This window comes from Procambarus clarkii, chromosome 43, assembly GCF_040958095.1.
Source record: "Procambarus clarkii isolate CNS0578487 chromosome 43, FALCON_Pclarkii_2.0, whole genome shotgun sequence".
NCBI classification, from domain to species: Eukaryota; Metazoa; Arthropoda; class Malacostraca; order Decapoda; family Cambaridae; genus Procambarus; species Procambarus clarkii.
Genome location: NC_091192.1, coordinates 28,051,924 through 28,073,506, shown reverse-complemented (window position 1 = coordinate 28,073,506; position 21,583 = coordinate 28,051,924). Strand labels below are relative to the sequence as shown.

The 21,583-nt window shown below is 42.6% G+C and overlaps 1 protein-coding gene across 1 annotated transcript in view; it reads right to left on the bottom strand.

The window, feature by feature from the left end:
• LOC123755894 (Krueppel-like factor 8) overlaps nt 1–21,352 on the bottom strand; it is a 36,200-nt gene extending 14,848 nt beyond the window's left edge. The window contains exon 1 of the mRNA XM_045738820.2: nt 21,050–21,352. The gene's annotated coding sequence lies outside the window, so the exon portion shown is untranslated. The remainder of the gene's footprint in view (nt 1–21,049) is intronic.
• Between the last annotated feature and the right edge of the window lie 231 nt (nt 21,353–21,583).

The window sequence follows — 21,583 nt, the reverse complement described above, 5'->3', positions numbered from 1 at the left end:
ACAACGTGTAAACTACTTCTAAACAACGTGTAAACTACTTCTAAACAACGTGTAAACTACTTCTAAACAACGTGTAAACTACTTCTAAACAACGTCTAAACAACGAGTAAACTACTTCTAAACAACGTGTAAACTACTTCTAAACAACGTCTAAACAACGGGTAAACAACAGTCTACACAATGTAAAAATAATAAAAATAATGTTTTTTTTTTTACTAATTTTGTGTGTGTGTTGGGCAGAGGTAATTGCATATTTAATGTTTGACAAACCATCTATATATATATATATATATATATATATATATATATATATATATATATATATATATATATATATATATATATATATATATATATATATATATATATATATATATATATATATATATATATATATATATATATATATATACTACCGCCGCTAGGTCTAACAGCCTGGTGGACCACACTACCACCGAGAAGGCCTATTCAGAGCCCGAGCCTTATGGGAACATTGAGCCCCGGAATCAACAGACCGTCGGCAAAAAAATACAATATCTATCCATATTGCATGTATAATACAAACAAGAAAATACAGATGTTGATTACATCTCAGCTGCGTAGACTGCAAATGAGCCTATCATCTGTTATCCTGCAGTATCCAGCTTACCTGCAATGTGCAATAATATACTGTAAGTTGAAAAAGTTGCAGGGCAAGAAGTCCGTCTCTACCTGTCATTGTAATTATTAGGTGTGTATACAGCGGTTTGGATTTATAATGTAAAATGGGCAGCATTGTCGGTCCTTTTTCAATGCCTTCTGTGGTACGTTTCCAGCTAACTCTCTCTCTCTCTCTCTCTCTCTCTCTCTCTCTCTCTCTCTCTCTCTCTCTCTCTCTCTCTCTCTCTCTCTCTCTCTCTCTCTCTCTCTCTCTCTCTCTCTCTCTCTCTCTCTCTCTCTCTCTCTCTCTCTCTCTCTCTCTCTCTCTCTCTCTCTCTCTCTCTCTCTCTCTCTCTCTCTCTCTCTCTCTCTCTCTCTCTCTCTCTCTCTCTCTCTCTCTCTCTCTCTCTCTCTCTCTCTCTCTCTCTCTCTCTCTCTCTCTCTCTCTCTCTCTCTCTCTCTCTCTCTCTCTCTCTCTCTCTCTCTCTCTCTCTCTCTCTCTCTCTCTCTCTCTCTCTCTCTCTCTACACCCAAGACACCGTGTACACTCAAGACACTGTGTACACCCAAGACACTGTGTACACCCAAGACAGTGTACACCCAAGACACCGTGTACACCCAAGATACTGTGTACACCCAAGACACCATGTACACCCAAGACACCGTGTACACCCAAGATACTGTGTACACCCAAGCCACCATGTACACCCAAGACACCGTGTACATCCAAGACACTGTGTACACCCAAGACACCATGTGCACCCAAGACAGTGTACACCCAAGACACCGTGTACACCCAAGACAGTGTACACCCAAGACACCGTGTACACCCAAGACACCATGTACACCTAAAACAGTCACTAAGATATAAGATACCATTAAACAGATGATTCATAGTGCTGATCCTGTTAGGCCAACAAAATACAGCTATTTTATACTACTAATACTACTTTCTAATACTACTAATATACTACTATTTCTAATACTACTAATATACTACTATTTCTAATACTACTAATATACTACTATTTCTAATACTACTAATATACTACTAATACTACTACTAATACTACATCTAATGCTACTTTCGCTACCACAACTCCTACAACTGCTACCAGGTGATACTACAGTCACTACCTATAATTATACAAGCAATATATTATATTATCACGAAAAGCATGACGGTCACCAGTCTGCTTCGATAAATCACACACTGACACGCCTCCAGTTAACAGTTAGTGGGAGCGAGGCGGCGTTCGCTTACAGCAGTCAACAAAAACTGGTGCCAGGGGGGTTAGGGGGGAAGTGTTGACTGCCTATACATCTTATTGGTTGTAAGTGAGCCACAACCTGCAGTCACCTGGCGGCGTGAGGCGAGAGTTGTACCGGTCTTTCAACCAGGAAAGGGGAGGGAAGATGAATCATGATTGAGAGGTGACAGGATAGTGCTGTGGTCGTAGGATTAGAGAGGTAAACTGGCTTGTACTGTGGTCGTAGGATTAGAGAGGTAAACTGGCTTGTACTGTGGTCGTAGGATTGAGGTAAACTGGTTTGTCCTGTGGTCATAGGATTGAGAGGTAAACTGGCTTGTACTGAGGTCGTAGGATTAGAGAGGTAAACTGGCTTGTACTGTGGTCGTAGGATTGAGGTAAACTGGTTTGTACTGTGGTCGTAGGATTGAGAGGTAAACTGGCTTGTACTGAGGTCGTAGGATTAGAGAGGTAAACTGGCTTGTACTGTGGTCGTAGGATTGAGAGGTAAACTGGCTTGTACTGAGGTCGTAGGATTAAAGAGGTAAACTGGCTTGTACTGTGGTCGTAGGATTGCGAGGTAAACTGGCTTGTACTGTGGTCGTAGGATTGAGAGGTAAACTGGCTTGTACTGTGGTCGTAGAATTGCGAGGTAAACTGGCTTGTACTGTGGTCGTAGGATTGAGAGGTAAACTGGCTTGTACTGTGGTCGTAGGATTAGAGAGGTAAACTGGCTTGTACTGTGGTCGTAGGATTGCGAGGTAAACTGGCTTGTACTGTGGTCGTAGGATTGAGAGGTAAACTGGCTTGTACTGTGGTCGTAGGATTAGAGAGGTAAACTGGCTTGTACTGTGGTCGTAGGATTGACACGTGACTGGTTCGCACTGATGTCGTAGGCCTGGGAGGCGAATCAAGATCTAGTGGTGATTGGATCTTGCAGTAGTCGTGTCGTTAACGGCATTTATAATCGAGGAGATAAAAGGGGGATGTCGTCATTTCGGGGAAAATGGCATTTTAAGACCTGATCAACCCCTCCCCCCCCCCATCATGTATCCTGTGCACAACCTGTTCCCACACATAATGCGCCTCAAATTGGACGCAGTGAGCCCCAGCGTCCAATATGAGGTGCACGCACGCACTCGCGTCAACCCATCCTCATGCCCGTCCTCATAAACAATGGCCAAATGCTCGTTAATCCAACCGCCAAATACCCAGTTTATGAAGTAAATCGCCTTACAAACCACTCCAAATTATGTTCGAAATTTTCTAAAATAATGCTTCGTTTTGTGTTTTGAAATCGCATCTTATCTAAACGCTTCAACCATGTACTGCAAATACAAATGTATAACAATATCTAAACACCTATCCAAACCTAACCTACACCTAACTTAAGCACAAATGATAAAATATATTAATATTAATTTATATATGAGAAAATACCAATTTAGAAAACCCATTATATTAAAATTGACGAATGGGTCTTTAGGGTTGGCCGCAGCCTGGACAAGCAGAGCCTGAGGGTGTTCACCAAGAAGAACAAGGTTGTTCACCGTGTTCAAATCACACCGCTCTAAAGCCCACCTGCAAATAAAAAATAATTGCCAACAGAACAAGAACTCGTAGCCTAACGCCACTAAACCTAACCTAACGCATGATAGGCCTGTGCTAACCTGTTCTAACTCATGTTAGACCTCGCCTAAACTGTTCTAACCCATGTTAGACCTCTCCTAACCTATTCTAACCCATGTTAGACCTCTCCTAACTTGTTCTAACCCATGTTAGACCTCTCCTAACCTATTCTAACCCATGTTAGACCTCTCCTAACCTGTTCTAACCCATGTTAGACCTCTCCTAACCTGTTCTAACCCATGTTACACCTCTCCTAACCTGTTCTAACCCATGTTAGACCTCTCCTAACCTGTTCTAACCCATGTTACACCTCTCCTAACCTGTTCTAACCCATGTTAGACCTCTCCTAACCTGTTCTAACCCATGTTACACCTCTCCTAACCTGTTCTAACCCATGTTACACCTCTCCTAACCTGTTCTAACCCATGTTAGACCTCTCCTAACCTGTTCTAACCCATGTTACACCTCTCCTAACCTGTTCTAACCCATGTTAGGCCTCTCCTAACCTGTTGTGACCTATCCTAAGCCTGATTTTTATAACTGTTATAAGCCTTATGAAATTTATTGACGAGAAATTTCGTTTTGAATCATACTTTTGGTTAACATGTAGGAGTGTATCTCTGAAGGCAGACACACCTCGAACGAGTATGACCTGAGACTGGATTGGTGGACAGAGAGAGCTTGGACGAGTATATAATAAATGGGCTTGGACGAGTATGGCTTATATATATATATAATGGGATAAGGATTCGTAGATGCGTCATAGCCGAAGCTTATATAAGGACAGGAACAAGCTGCCAAATACCTTGCCTTATATTTTAAGCTTATTAAGCAGTTGTGCAACACCTGATTTGGCCTATGTTTCTAGTGGCACCCAGCAGCTAATACTCAACACCTGCTTTACCTACTGGCCGCGCGGATAAAGTTTTATCAGTTTGTGAAATACCATTTTCATCTCAGTACTTAAGAAATCGTCAAATTTGATGTGGTATTGCCTAACCACAGAGCGTTCGAAAAACTACGAACCTAAGCAAATGGACACCTATAACCCGAATGAAAATAGTTGCCGTAAAAGCTTGGCTTTAACCCTGGACCTTAGACGCCCTATAAACCTATTACTATAATACTTATTCATAGATATATTTCGTTGTTGTGATTTCATCTAACCCTGTAGCTCGCTAGCCGAGAATGCGTCAATATTGTGGCGCTTTCACTAGGAAAACAGGAGACAAAGTATGTCCTATTTTTTTCCCCCGCGCGCGCGCGTGTGACCCCATAAACAAAAGTGACACAGAGACGCCTGTGCAAAAAAAAAAAAGAAAAAAAAACATTGTAGCATTGTCTTGTGTGTGTGTGTGTGTTTCCTGACTACGATATTTAAATTGGCACCGCTCTCTGTACAGAGTACTGATAGCCCTCTACGCAAATCCCGGATGGAGAATTGGTAGAGATATCAAGGTGTACATACTGGTTGTAGCTTACATAGTGGGAGTACATACTGGCTGCAGTTTACATAGTGGGAGTACATACTGGCTGCAGTTTACATAATGGGCGCACAAGCCTAGCATGGAGCCCTGCAACCCAACACAAACACACCGTAACCACAAACGTTTTGTTTTTCTTTCTGAACGTTGACGCTACGTTGACGCAGACGTTTTACCGACGTCAAAATAGTAGTAAACAAGTCCGTGGCTACCCAAAGGGGGTACACTGGAGTACACCTAAGCAATATTCATCGCAGCATAAATGCATTTATCATCAAGTGATAGCAGCTTGAATTTTGTATTCGTTATCAGATACAAGGTATAAATGCATTCATGTAGGACATACATTTGTACAGTATAAATGCATTCATGCATGTCATACATTCATGCGTGTCATACATTCATGCATGACATTATAGCGTTACACAGCAACATCGAGTAGAAGTAATTGTTGAAGTAATTCTGTACGGTCTCTGGTTATAGTTACAATTACTGTAACTCAGCCCAGTTACAGTGGTTGTAATGAAATGGACCAATTTTAGTTGTTTCTCCTCTGTGTTCGATGGTTTAGCATCATCTTTTGATGGAGAGTCTTATCTTTCGATGGCGAGCCTCATATTTTGATAGTGAGACTCATCTGTTGATGGTGAGCCTCATCTTTTTATCCTGGTAGTCGTAGTCATCCCAGTCTAGAAAAGAGCCTATATAACAAGATTATATAAGTTAAGATCGTTTATAAACCACATAATACAAGGTATTTGATTTTTGCTATGGGGTTAAGGTCTATCAGCCTCTGGGAGGTTACTAAGGCCTGTCACTCTCTGGCGGTCATTTAGACCTTTCAAAAGATTTAAGATTATTTAGGTCCATCAACCTCTGGCGGTTTATTAAGGCCACCACAGAAGCTCATTGACGACCATGAATTCTTTAAGTTTGAGCATTATTCAAGAATCAAGCGTTCTCTTAGAGCACATACAGAATAACCAGTGTATATATGTATCATTCAATATAAATGTATCACTTGACGATATATATTCAATCGTTAAGTGTCCGTTTGAATTTATGGGTACTATTCACCAACAGAAAGTTCTAAAAGCCTCATCTGTGCCAGTCCGCATGTGTAGGTTGAAGCCTCACACGTAAAGCCACAAAGCCACAGTTGTCATCATAAAGTCTCGGATAAGCACCAGGTGTTTGAATATTAATTAGCCATTCTGAAGCCGATAAGCAAGAGTTATGAAAATTGACATTTTCGCTTGAATAATATTAACACGCGGAGAGCTAGATAATCAACTCAACAAGTTTATTATTTAGACAAGTAGGGATAATAGTTTATCTACTGCGAAGTAGAGAGGAAGAAATTACAAAGTTTAAATTGAAAGAATTTCCTCCTAGAAGAAAACTTGTCATTTGAAATAATTATCACGTTAACTTAAGTGAGTTAGGTTTTCACGTAGGTTTTCTATCGAAGCTTACCGTATGTCTCATCGAAGCCACATACGATGAGACACATCGTGTGTGTCCTATCGAAGCCTACTGTATGTGTCCCACTGAAGCCTACTGTATGAGTCCCAGTAAAGCCTATTTTATGTGTCCCATCGAAGCCTATTGTAAGTGGCTCACAGTAGGCTACTGCATGGAGCACACTGAACCATACAGTATATAGCACATTGAAAATAGTATATTCAATATAGCTCACCGTAGCCTACTCATTTTATCCTTCTGAATATAGCTCACCCTTACCTACTGTATCTCACTCTATCGTACTGTGTGTATCTCACAGTAGCCTACTGTGTCTCACCTCGACATAGAAATAAATAACGCAAGAGGTGGGTTGCTAATCCTCCAAGTGCATCATACGAGGGTAAAGAGTTGTCTTGATTCAAGAAGTTCCAGGAAGTTAGTACGTCATAAGAGGGTGAAGAGTTGTCTTGATTCAAGAAGTTCCAGGAAGGAGTCTGGAGAGAGAGAGGTTCCCAGGCAGCTCCCGAGGCAGCTTAACGGTGCTCCTGGAATGCCAGCTTTACCCAAAGCCAGTTTTTGCCATTCGTGAAGCGCCGGGACAAGGACACTCTTTTTGCCAACACTCAAATTGCTCATCTTCCGTGTTGGCGATGATGGGGTTGCCAGAGCTGGAGGAACCTTCGCGCTGGCGCTTGAGAATTACAGAATATCTTTTTGTTTTGTTTTTGCTGGATAACTCGTGCGGAGCTGAGGCGTTCTCGTATTATTTCCAAGGCGGTTATATAGCTTCTCATGCAAGCTGGAAAGCTGTTTGGTGTCGCCGAGAAGACGACGGGAGACGGTGAGAAGAGGAAAGGAGGCAGCTGAGATCCTCATGCCTCTCACCCCAAGGTCGGTGGGTGTCATCCTAGCCCGCAGCTGTCGCTAGCTTGTCAACCAACTAGAGTGCTTGGGAAATGTGGTGGTACTGCATAGTGATGAAGGTGGTGGTGGCATATAAGTCCTGAGGCTGGTGAGGTACTGCAGTTGTACTGGTGGGGTTCTTTAGGTGCTGTCACGGGGGTGGTAGTGGTGGTTCTCGTATGATGAGGCTTGAAGTTGTTGTGGTAGTTATTAAGGCCTGCTACTACTATTATTGTCGGTGAATAGTTGTTGCTGGTGTGGAAATGTGGCGGTAGGCCTTTTGGTGTTAGTGTAGTTAGTGGCTCTTGCCGGTATAGTCATTATATTACACCACTTCGTAGTGGTCCGAGACAGGCCGAAACGTCGTCAATTCCACTATTTTCACATGTGTGGGGTTGAGTGTCTGGTTTTCAGCCCCCTGATACTGTGACTCACTGTATGGTCCTGCGCCAGTAGGCCTACGGCTGCTGGTGTGCCAGTGGCGGCATAACCCTGTGGTGGGATTACACTGTGGGTTGCTGCACAGGCTGTTACGACTTTGATTCTGTGGCTGCAATACTGCTGAGTTTAACTGCACTAGGAAAATCAAACGCCCTTTTTTTGACATTACGTCAAAATGACATTTTGACTTTTTCGTATCACGTGATACAGCGTGTCACCGTAATTTATCGCCGCCAGAGAGACTGATCCCAGAAAGGTGCCTCAGTAAACGTGGATCTCTATGTATCGCCAGATAGTACATAACGGGTTCTATGTATCGCCAGGTAGAGCCTAACGGGCTCCGAGTCGATAATGAGTTCCAGGACTACTCCCCTGGAACCATTAAGCTGTTGTGGTCAGTGATTCTTTATTTTTTTTTTTTTTACCGATCGTAAACTTTACACTGAGGGATCCACGACTTATTAACAATACCAAATGACAGAAATCAATGTGTAATCAATTACCATCTGTCATCCATCCCACAGCTCGATAACAGGTCATTAGAGACCACGAACCAGAAGTATGTATTATTGGAACTGTTCGCTTATCGTCAATTGTTGTGTAAAATGGAACAATTCAAAAGTTTGGAGTAATATCTATAGATGGTGAACAGTTTACAATCTGAGTTCCCAGAGAGAGATGGGAATTAATACTAAATAACTCTATATATATAATTTGTAAATAGATATAAGCATTGATTAAACAAAATCCCAGCCACTTAATTATTTTGTCCAACATTCACAATAAAGGCCGGTTAGGCATACACGAGAAAATGACACACGCACGCAGCATTCACGTGAAAACCACACACACACACACACACACACACACACACACACACACACACACACACACACACACACACACACACACACACACACACACACACACACACACACACACACACACACACACACACACACACACACACACACACACACACACACACACACACACACACACACACACACACACACACACACACACACTCACACACGCAGCATTCACGTGAAAACGACACAAACACACACACAGCATTTACCGGTATTACAGTCACACCAGTAGGCCTGAGGGGTAAGCCTTACCACTTACCAGTTCTAACAACAATGGGAAAAGATTAGTGGTTGCGTTGCGAACCTTCGGAGCGTGACTTGCGTTGCTTGCGTTGACGGGGGACGCGTTGGTATTGTTGTGGGGGCACTTATAACACTTTCTAACAATATACCTTTTTTTATAAGGAGTCAGGTACCAGCTTCAAGACGCCTTCTCTAAGCTATCTCAGGCAAAGTTTGAAGGGAGATTAATATGTAAGCACCTGCGAAACCTTTCCATCTTTCCTCTGTCATAGCGGCTCCGTTGACGTTTCTGAAACAGTTTATCAACTCGCAAGCTCTCAAGAGGGTTGTTTATAGCAATAATAACCTCGGGTTGTGAGATTTACAAGCCCGAAAACTGTTTAATAAACGTAAACAAAGCCACCGCGAATATGTAAAGGCGATCATGTTTTGTATATGGTTGTGTAAATGCCTGATGACTTCTGATGACACAGGGTGTGGTTGTGATGACACAGGGTGTGGTTGTGAGGGCACAGGGTGTGGTTGTGATGACACAGGGCGTGGTTGTGATAACACAGGGTGTGGTTGTGAGGGGTACAGGGTGTGGTTGTGATGACACAGGGTGTGGTTGTGAGGACACAGGGTGTGGTTGTGATGACACAGGGTGTGGTTGTGATAACACAGGGTGTGGTTGTGAGGGGTACAGGGTGTGGTTGTGATGACACAGGGTGTGGTTGTGAGGGCACAGGGTGTGGTTGTAATGACACAGGGTGTGGTTGTGAGGGCACAGGGTGTGGTTGTGAGGGCACAGGGTGTGGTTGTAATGACACAGGGTGTGGTTGTGATGACACAGGGTGTGGTTGTGATGACACAGGGTGTGGTTGTGATGACACAGGGTGTGGTTGTGATAACACAGGGTGTGGTTGTTATGGCACAGGGTGTGGTTGTGATGACACAGGGTGTGGTTGTGATAACACAGGGTGTGGTTGTTATGGCACAGGGTGTGGTTGTGAGGGCACAGGGTGTGGTTGTGATGACACAGGGTGTGGTTGTGATGACACAGAGTGTGGTTGTGATGACACAGGGTGTGGTTGTGATGACACAGGGTGTGGTTGTGATGACACAGGGTGTGGTTGTGATAACACAGGGTGTGGTTGTGATGACACAGAGTGTGGTTGTGATGACACAGGGTGTGGTTGTGAGGACACAGGGTGTGGTTGTGATGACACAGGGTGTGGTTGTGATAACACAGGGTGTGGTTGTGATGACACAGAGTGTGGTTGTGATAACACAGGGTGTGGTTGTGATGACACAGGGTGTGGTTGTGATAACACAGGGTGTGGTTGTGATGACACAGAGTGTGGTTGTGATGACACAGGGTGTGGTTGTGAGGACACAGGGTGGGGTTGTGATGACACAGGGTGTGGTTGTGAGGACACAGGGTGTGGTTGTGATGACACAGGGTGTGGTTGTGATGACACAGGGTGTGGTTGTGAGGGCACAGGGTGTGGTTGTGATGACACAGGGTGGGGTTGTGATGGCCTCTTGTTCGCTGGGACATTGTTTGGTCGGTACCTGTGTACTCACCTAATTGAGCTTGCAGGGTGGTGGAGCTTCGGCTCCTTGGTCCCGCCTCTCGACTGTCAATCAACTGGTGCACAGGTACTTGTGTGATGGTACCTTGTATAAGAGAGTCCCTCTCTCTCTCTCTCTCTCTCTCTCTCTCTCTCTCTCTCTCTCTCTCTCTCTCTCTCTCTCTCTCTCTCTCTCTCTCTCTCTCTCTCTCTCTCTCTCTCTCTCTCTCTCTCTCTCTCCTTAACAGATGATTGTACTAGACAGATGCACGTGTTTGAAGCGATGGAGGAAAACCAGTAACTTTCATTGCCTCCGGAAGATGCTGTCTTGTCAGACGTTCTCTGCCAGACACCTGAAGTGAGAGCTTCAACACCTGAGAAAAATCAGGTGTTGGAGCCTGAGTCTTCACTTGCCAATCACCGGTGAATGACACGTATCCTTCTTTTTTCACTGCCTTCAATTGCCATATAAATTTCAGCTAATTATTATGACAGCGAATGATTGATCGTTTTCAGGTGTACTCAGTACGGTTGAGTATTACAGCGAATACATAGTAATCCTGAGATATCGATATACAGTGATATGAGGATCCTGAGATATCGATATACAGTGATATGAGGATACATATATGTATGCTGTATCCTGAATGCTTACTGCCAGTAGGGTACTTCTACTTGGCTTATCATAAGGCATGCATGTCACTTAACATTTTTTTGTATTCCATATCTTGTCCTAGTTGAGGCTATTATATTCCCTATACTTTCCTATATGAAGATATTGTATTTCACATCACTTTACGTTCAGAATCTATTGTATTGTAACTTTACTTTTAGAAACAACTGTATTCCGAATCACTTTGCTTCTAGAAACTACTGTATTCCGAAACACTTTGATTTAGAAACTATTGTATTCAAACTCTGCCTTTAGAATCTATTGTCCCAAATCCTTTACTTTTGGAAGATATCGCATTCAATATACTTTTCGTTTGGAACGAAAAGTTCCAAACAAGTTTTCGTTTTGGTATTGTATTTCAAATCCTTAAATTTAAGAAGCTATTGTTTTTAATATTCTTTACTTTTGGAAACTTTTGTATTCAATATACTTTTCTTCTGGAAGCTATTGTATAAGCAAGACGCGTGAATACGAGATATCTTTATACATTATACGTAACCTTCTATATTAATTTAATTAAGATTATTTTGCTAAAAAAAAATTAATTGTGCAATTTGACTTGAGATAAACAAAAACAAAAAAAAAACAATCCCACACTAACTCACACACATCACATCCAAATTGCTCCACCGGATGTATAATTTTAGTGTGATTGATATTATTAATCAAATAATTTCCACCCCAGCAGCTGGTTCTCTGCGATTTGCCACTCCGTCAAAAATACAGCTGTTGTTCCCTTCAACCAGAAACGTACGGAACACCCCTCCCATCCACCCAACCCAAGGAACCAACCCAACCCAAGGAACCCACCAAACACACACACACACATTGCGGCCCAAGTAACAACGTCTGTATCACGGTGCTTCATATTGGGTCCTTCAAACAAATACGTCAAAAACACACTAGGCCCTCCAAAAAAAAAAATACGTCGCAAATTTTTCAGCTGAATTCCGTAAACAAACGCGACGCATCAGGTGGCAGGGGGGACGGGTCTAGCTCTACACCCCCGCCTCCAAAATATTCAGAGATCCGGCCGCTGGTGGTGGGTTTGGTGGCCCTCCCTCAGTAAGTGGAGAGAGAGAGAGAGAGAGAGAGAGAGAGAGAGAGAGAGAGAGAGAGAGAGAGAGAGAGAGAGAGAGAGAGAGAGAGAGAGAGAGAGAGAGAGAGAGAGAGAGAGAGAGAGAGAGAGAGAGAGAGAGAGAGAGAGAGAGAGAGAGAGAGAGAGAGAGAGAGCGGGAGAGAGAGAGCGGGAGAGAGAGAGAGAGAGAGAGAGAGAGAGAGAGAGAGAGAGAGAGAGAGAGAGAGAGAGAGAGAGAGAGAGAGAGAGAGAGAGAGAGAGAGAGAGAGAGACAGAGGGAGATAGAGAGAGAGAGAGAGAGAGAGAGAGAGAGAGAGAGAGAGAGAGAGAGAGAGAGAGAGAGAGAGAGAGAGAGAGAGAGAGAGAGAGAGAGAGAGAGAGAGAGAGAGAGAGAGAGAAAAGGAATATATGATAATGAGACGCACAAAAACTACTCGCTGACTTTCACATAACCCTGAGGAGTGCCATATGACACTGTGCAGTGATATATGACTCTGGGCAGTGTTATATGAGACTGTGCAGTGTTATATGACTCTGGGCAGTGTTATATGAGACTGTGCAGTGTTATATGACTCTGGGCAGTGTTATATGACACTGTGCAGTGTTATATGACTCTGGGCAGTGTTATATGACACTGTGCAGTTATATGACACTGTGCAGTATTGTACGACACTGTACAGTGTTAAATGACACTGTGCAGTGATATATGACACTGTGCAGTGTTATATGGCACTGCATTGATATCTGATTCTGTACAGTGTTTTATGACACTGAGCAGTCATATATGACACTATGCACTGTTATATGACACTGTGCAGTGATATGTGACACTGACAATATATGATAAATAGGTTCCATTTAATTGAAGATATGTTTAAGTAAACAAAAGTTGAATTTAAGCCAACAAAAGTTTAATAAAGTTCAACTTAAGTTTGATTAAATGGAACTTTGACGCCATTTGAGATTTTTAAGCAACATTTGCTCCTTGAACTGATTCGAACCCTTTTTAAAATTAAAATTTTATCCCGGTGAACAGAACAGAGAACAAATGTGTATATCGTTCGTAATAATAGTTCCTTCTTTCATAGTTTATATATTTCATTGAAATAATTTGTAAACTCAAAGTTTGTGCTATGAACATTTATTAGTGTTTCATCTAGATGTATATAGGACCATGTTTCCAGATGTATATAGGACCATGTTACCAGATGTATATAGGACCATGTTTCCAGATGTATATAGGACCATGTTACCAGATGTATATAGGGCCATGTTACCAGATGTATATAGGATCATGTTACCAGATGTATATAGGGCCATGTTACCAGATGTATATAGGGCCATGTTACCAGATGTATATAGGACCATGTTACCAGATGTATATAGGGCCATGTTCCCAGATGTATATAGGACCATGTTACCAGATGTATATAGGACCATGTTACCAGATGTATATAGGACCATGTTACCAGATGTATATAGGATCATATATTATAGAAATTTCCTGTGCTATGTGTACAGGTTTACCCAACGGTTTATAGGACTAAAATAGCTATAAAAGGTCTAACTAGGACTCATATCACGTTCATTAAAATGTTCTTATAGCATACTTCTGATGTTTTCCCAAGCTAGAGGGAAATTTAGGCCTATGTTTAGACAAGCTATTGGAACATTTAGGCCTTTGTTTTCCCAAAATTCTTGCTATTATATTTTCCCAAAGCTTCTTGAAAACTTAGGCCTGTATATGTATTTTTTGTTATATAGAAGGGATGAAATAATATTTTATCTGGGCATTTATATTTTCCTCTTTTTATATATGAATTCGATACATTTATTAAGAAGTCAAAATAATCTTTTTTATTATCATAATCTCCAAAATGAAAATTAATCATATTTGTAGAATTTTGTTTAAAGGACATATAGGCGTATTATTTAATAGATAAGCATCCGGGAGATGTTTCTTTAGGCAGAACTTAAACTTAATTTTTTTAGGTAATATAAATTTACCAGCGATGTTTAGACCTATATAGTTCCTTTAATAAAGAATAACAGGTCTTAGGCCTACCCAATGTTATACGCAGTTTAGTGAGAAAGTTTGAATTAGTAGGCTCATATTACACGCCTTAAAGTCCTTATATACAGAAACTTTTAAAATACACGAACTGCCGAAGTTTCGATTAGGGCCAAACACTAAGCACAACAGCAGGCTTGATCAAGCAGCCTGTTGTTTCTCTCCATAAAAAATGCAAATAATTTGCCTAATTTGTAACGTAAAATATGCAACTATTTTGCCAACTAACTCATCTGACCTATTGACGGAGGGTACATATAAAACGTCTATATTACGGCGCTTAATTTTGTACTAATTCGTCGCTTTTTAAACGAATTATCCAATTTCGGAATAAAATCAAGTGTTCCTGAAAAGAAACATAAACAAGTACAATTGTTTTGCATAACCGTAGCCAAGCAATCAGAGCGGAATAGACCTATGCAAAACACGTTTCTGGCAGTAGGCCTAAATTAAATATTGCTAGGGGGGGGGGGGAGGCTAGGCCTAAATATAGCACGCACACTGCACCACCAACCGGCAATTAGAACTGATTAACGCTTGAGAATCCCGCCGGGTACAGTGTGCGCCAACACCCCAGGGTGGGTTAGTTAGTAGGACGTACGAGGTGGGGAGTGGTTGGTGCTTGAACACTGTGTGGCATGAAGGTTTGCGCATTGTTAGGACTACCTTGCACACTAAACACACACACATACACACACACACACACACACACACACACACACACACACACACACACACACACACACACACACACACACACACACACACACACACACACACACACACACACACACACACACACACACATACACAGTAGACGGTTGGAACAAGTTAGGTGAGAAGGTGGTGGAGGACAAGACCGTTAGTAGTTTCAAAGCGTTATATGACAAAGAGTGCTGGGAAGACGGGATACCACAAGCGTAGTTCTTATCCTGTAACTACACTTAGGTAATTACACACACACGCACACACACACACACACACACACACACACACACACACACACACACACACACACACACACACACACACACACACACACACACACACACACACACACACACACACACACCCTTCCAACCCTTCTCACTCTTTGTTGGGAACGACAATTGACTCAAGACACACAGTCAAACGTGACACCTGTGCAACAGTTGACACACACACGACAACACTACAACACCTGACACACATAACCCTACAGGAGCGAAACCTGACTCAAGGGGGGGGGAGGGGGGAGTACATAACGACACATGTGGGGGAGTCCTCTTTGACACATCCATCAAAAACTCACTTGACACGCAGAGAGCGGAGTGAATCTTGAGACGGTGTGGCACTTAACATACACTTGACACTACCTACGGAGGTTCTTGGCCCACAGAAAGGATTAAATCTTGACTTCCCTTGACTTGATTTGACTTTAAATGAAGTGAATGATAAGATACTTTATAAAGTACTTGATGAATGGTACTTGATGAATGTAAGCTGCTACGATACTTAACGATGAGGAACTACGATGGTCGATGAAGACGAGTTACCTGACTTGATATAGGGAGCTACGATACATGATATAAAAAGGAGCTATGATACTTGATGAAGAAGAGGTATGATACTTGATGAAGAAGAGGTATGATACTTGATGAAGAAGAGGTATGATACTTGATGAAGAAGAGGTATGATACTTGATGAAGAAGAGGTATGATACTTGATGAAGAAGAGGTATGATACTTGATGAAGAAGAGGTATGATACTTGATGAAGAAGAGGTATGATACTTGATGAAGAAGAGGTATGATACTTGATGAAGAAGAGGTATGATACTTGATGAAGAGGTATGATACTTGATGAAGAAGAGCCGTGATACTTGATAAAGAAGAGCTGTGATACTTGATGAAGAAGAGGTATGATACTTGATAAAGAAGAGCCGTGATACTTGATGAAGAAGAGGCATGATACTTGATAAAGAAGAGCCGTGATACTTGATGAAGAAGAGGCATGATACTTGATAAAGAAGAGCCGTGATACTTGATAAAGAAGAGCTGTGATACTTGATAAAGAAGAGCCGTGATACTTGATAAAGAAGAGCCGTGATACTTGATAAAGAAGAGCTGTGATACTTGATAAAGAAGAGCCGTGATACTTGATAAAGAAGAGCCGTGATACTTGATAAAGAAGAGCTGTGATACTTGATAAAGAAGAGGTATGATACTTGATAAAGAAGAGCCGTGATACTTGATAAAGAAGAGCCGTGATACTTGATAAAGAAGAGCTGTGATACTTGATAAAGAAGAGCTGTGATACTTGATAAAGAAGAGCTGTGATACTTGATAAAGAAGAGCCGTGATACTTGATAAAGAAGAGCTGTGATACTTGATAAAGAGGAGCCGTGATACTTGATGAAGAAGAGCTACGATACTCGATGAAAATGAGCTGTGATAGTAGGTAATATCTGAATATGGTGCTTGCCACAGCGCGCGTGACACTTGACACAGCGCGCGTGACACTTGACAAAGGGCGCGTGACACTTGACACAGCGCGCGTGACACTTGACACAGGGCGCGTAACACTTGACACAGCGCGCGTGACACTTGACAAAGGGCGCGTGACACTTGACACAGCGCGCGTGACACTTGACAAAGGGCGCGTGATACTTGACACAGCGCGCGTGACACTTGACACAGGGCGCGTGACACTTGACACAGCGCGCGTGACACTTGACAAAGGGCGCGTGACACTTGACAGAGGGCGCGTGACACGACACAGCGCGCGTGACACTTGACACAGGGCGCGTAACACTTGACACTAGGCGCTTGACATTTGACACAGGGCGCGTAACACTTGACACATTGCGCGTGACACTTGAAAGAGGGCGCGTGACACTTGACACAGGGCGCATGACACTTGACACAGGGTGCGTGACACTTGACACAGGTTGCATGACACTTGACACAGGGCGCGTGACACTTGACACAGGGCGCATGACACTTGACACAGGGCGCATGACACTTGACACAGGGCGCGTGACACTTGACACAGGGCGCGTGACACTTGACACAGGGCGCATGACACTTGACACAGGGCGCGTGACACTTGACACAGGGCGCATGACACTTGATACAGGGCGCATGACACTTGACACAGGGCGCATGACACTTGACACAGGGCGCATGACACTTGACACAGGGCGCATGACACTTGACACAGGGCGCATGACACTTGACACAGGACGCATGACACGACACAGGGCGCATGACACTTGACAGAGTAGGCGTGTCTATACAGAGTGCGGGCCGACACACAACACAGGATGTATCCTATAGCGAGGTCGGGGTTGACACGCATACACACACACACAGCATAATATGCCTCACATAAGCATCATAATATACCTCACATAAGCATCATAATATGCCTTACTGTGCAGCATATTATGCCTCACATAAGCATAATATACCTTACTGTGCAGCATAATATACCTCACATAAGCATCATAATATGCCTTACTGTGCAGCATAATATACCTCACATAAGGAACATAATATGCCTCACATAAGCATCATAATATGCCTTACTGTGCAGCATAATATGCCTCACATAAGCATAATATACCTTACTGTGCAGCATAATATGCCTTTCTGTGCAGCATAATATGCCTTACTGTGCAGCATAATATGCCTCCCATAAACTTCGGGTTGCACGAGCAGCATCTCTCAACCACACAACAATATGTTAGGATTTAAAGCAGGAACACGTAACTATTTTAAGATGGCAGACTCCCAGTGGCCAGAATGGTCAATATGTCCCTAGAACTACACCCCTTTACTAGACCATCGAAATCATCAATAATATCATGATTTCACAATGCAATCGCATTAACGTGATGTGCCAAGGTGGAGCGGTCTATATGAGGCGTTTGCTTGGGAGTGAGTACCAAGTGCGCGGGTTCGACTCCTCCTGGGGGCTCATATGTTGGTTTTCTTATGATCACTATATGCCTATTAGGTAACAGTATGACTGCAAAAGATCTCAGTAGCTTGGTTTCCACTTCCATGTGGATAATTAGCATTACAACAGCTCAAACTTTATAATTATTGATGGTAAAACGACAAATCTCAAATATACACAAACAAGCTACAACTAGTGAGATTGTTTTTGTTTGCTATTGTATTTGTGGAATCAAAACAGGGAATCTAGGTACAGTTACTGTCAGAGATCAGTCAGTGATTAGCAGCGGTTTTGAAATGGGTTACATATCGGGGTTTCATAGCAACATTATTTGGTTCCAATACTTCTCCCCAAGAGGTGTGGATACTACACATCTCCCCCCCCCCCCCTTCCCCACTCCGGTTGGCATATCCCTGTTGGTGAGGTATACTCCGGTATTCACTGATGACGCTGAAGCAGCAGCAGGACCAGGAGGATATACGGAGGTATGCGAAGCATGGAGTATGTCAAATAGATGATTCAAAGTGTGAGAGATGGATTAAGAAATGTTTTGAGTGTAGTGGTGGTGCTGGTGGTGGTGTTAGTGATATTGGTGGTGGTGGTAGTAGTGATGGTGGTGGTGGCGTGTTGGTGGTGGTGCTGGTGGTAGTGTTTGTGAAATTGGTGGTGGTGGTGGTGTCTGCGGTGTTGGTGGTGTTGTTAGCGATATTGGTGATGGTGATGGTGGTGGTGTTAGTGGTGGTGGTGTTAGTGGTGGTGGTGTTAGTGATGGTGGTGTTAGTGGTGGTAGTGTTAGTAGTGGTGATGTTAGTGGAGGTGGTGTAAGTGGTGGTAGTGGCGGTGGCGATGGAGGTGGTGGTAGTGGTGTTGGGCTTAGTGACGGTGGTGATAGTGGAGTTGGTGTTAGTTATATTGGTGGCGGTGGTGCTGGGAATGGTGGTGATACTGACGATAATGGTAGTATTAGTGATCATAGTGCTAGTAATGGTGACACTAGAGGTGATAGTGATGGTGCTATCAGGATGGTGACGCAGACAATGGTGATACAGAAAGTGATATTAACGATGGTGACAGCAGACTAACACCACCAAACTCAAGCTGGTTAGAGTAGTGATGGTGTAAGTAGCATAGGGGTAAGTACTGTAAGTAAAGTGGCGATAGAGGTAGTGTTAGTGGTGGTGGTGTTAGTAGTTAGCAAGATAGTGGTAGTGAGATGGTGGTGGCGGAGAATGGCTCACTGCCAGAGGGCTTGGGATTCCCTCAATCTTCCCCCCCTGCCACCACCCTAACACTCGCTCTTCGTATAACTTGTGTGTATACATGTATACCTATATGCATACATGTATGCATATATATAAATACATATCTTCTTGATTAGACTGCAATACAATGTTCTCATGTACATAATTTTTATCAAATAAATTGCTGGGCTAAGTTGGTATACAGATCTCCAATCGGGCGACTGACTCACACTAGGAACGGAGCTGAACCTTCTCCAGCTTGAAGCTATAGGCAACTTAGCCTGAGGAGAGTAGTGGAAGAAGCTAAGTAATTATCTTGTTACTATTTATCAGTGATGTTGAGGTGAGTTGCTATTGTATTTGCACCCAGATATGAGTTTTTTTTTTTTTTTGCCAAATAGATGAGGAAGGGTGTGTTAAATACGACAGACTGTGTTTGACTCTCGGCATTTAGGAGAGTGTGAGGCGTTCTTCACTGTCACGTATGACTATACTACACTGTGGTAGGGGAGGTTACCTTGTGTCATTGTGGAGGCTGTCATCACCACCACCACTATACTTGAATATACCATACTGTGGTAGGGGGATTTACAGTGTTCCACTTTAGAGGCCCTCACCAGCACAACACTTGACTTTACCACACTGTTGTAAGAGAATACTACATCTCTCGGTATATTTGAACAAAAAACTCCTTTTATTTCTCAGAAAATATGAAATATTTCTCGATGTAATAAATATTTTTATTATTGTCACACAGGCTGTTTTCAGCTGATAGAAATCATAGCAGGAACGTTTCTTTCGAGAATTTTGTAAAAGTACGACAAAAGTTATGAACTTCCTTATACCTAACACCGTGTATTCTAATACAATACTTTATTCGGAGAATTCAAGATTATGAAGGAATAAAACAGGTTGTGGATAATATAACTGTATTTTTGTGTCGTTCACAGCCTGTACAACCGCACCAAGGCTGTCTCTGGTTGTAAATCTAATATTATTCAAGGTATTATAACGAATAATATAATCATGTTTAGAGTGAAATAGCTATCCACTCCGAATCCTGTTATACCGTTTCTTTAGCTAATGAAGTCGAGTTTCTAATTCCTATGGTGCATCACTGAATAAGAATCTACAATATAATTTGCCTGGTTCATCCAAGATTCGACGTCGTGCCTGTAAAACACGAGACCCTCGTCTTGATTTGTTTATATATATATATATATATATATATATATATATATATATATATATATATATATATATATATATATATATATATATATATATATATATATATATATATATATATATATTACTGTATATCTCTTTAATTTGAGCTGTATGTTTAAGAATCGTACCTCAAGAACTCTACCAGTCAAAGCTTCGCCCCCCATCCTTGTGTATGCTTGTCTTAGCCTCAATCACGATGAGGGTTAAGGGAAAGTCTTAACTACACCACAACGACAAATAATGTAGGATCCAGCTTCTACCCTTGTGCATGCCTGCTCTAACCAGCAGCACGAAATAAGGAAATACCTATCAATACTTCAACGTTTATAAGACTTACCAGGAAAAACGAGGATGTGAGGTGAAGGATTACAACAGTTTGTCCTCGAGAGGGCGGATCATAACTCGTGGGTCATTTCACTAGTTCTGCACATGTCAATAGTTGTTGGTTACTTTTTCTGTCACGTATGTTGCTAATGCAACACAATCAACACCACCTTCGTGATATATCAACTGTGCTTGGCACAACCTTTCAACACGGAATAATTCTTTTGTAACTCTAAACGACGCAAATGCCTGTGGTTTGGGAGGGGTCGAACAGAGCACCAGATCTCAGACGGAGGCACACACAGACCCTTCTCCTGCGGCGGTCAGGGGAACACTAACCATCAGCTGTTGGGGGGGGAAGCAGAGACTGGGCGAGGCGCTCCCACCCTCCTGCCTGCTCCCGATTGGTTCAGACACGCCCCCACTCCCACAAGCATGAGAATCCAGTCTCACGATTGGCTCGACTGGTGGTCACAGGGCCGGCTTAGGTGGAGAGTTGGGCGTTTCCCCAGCGGGAAAGGTGGCAACCTGGTAAGTCGGTGTGGAA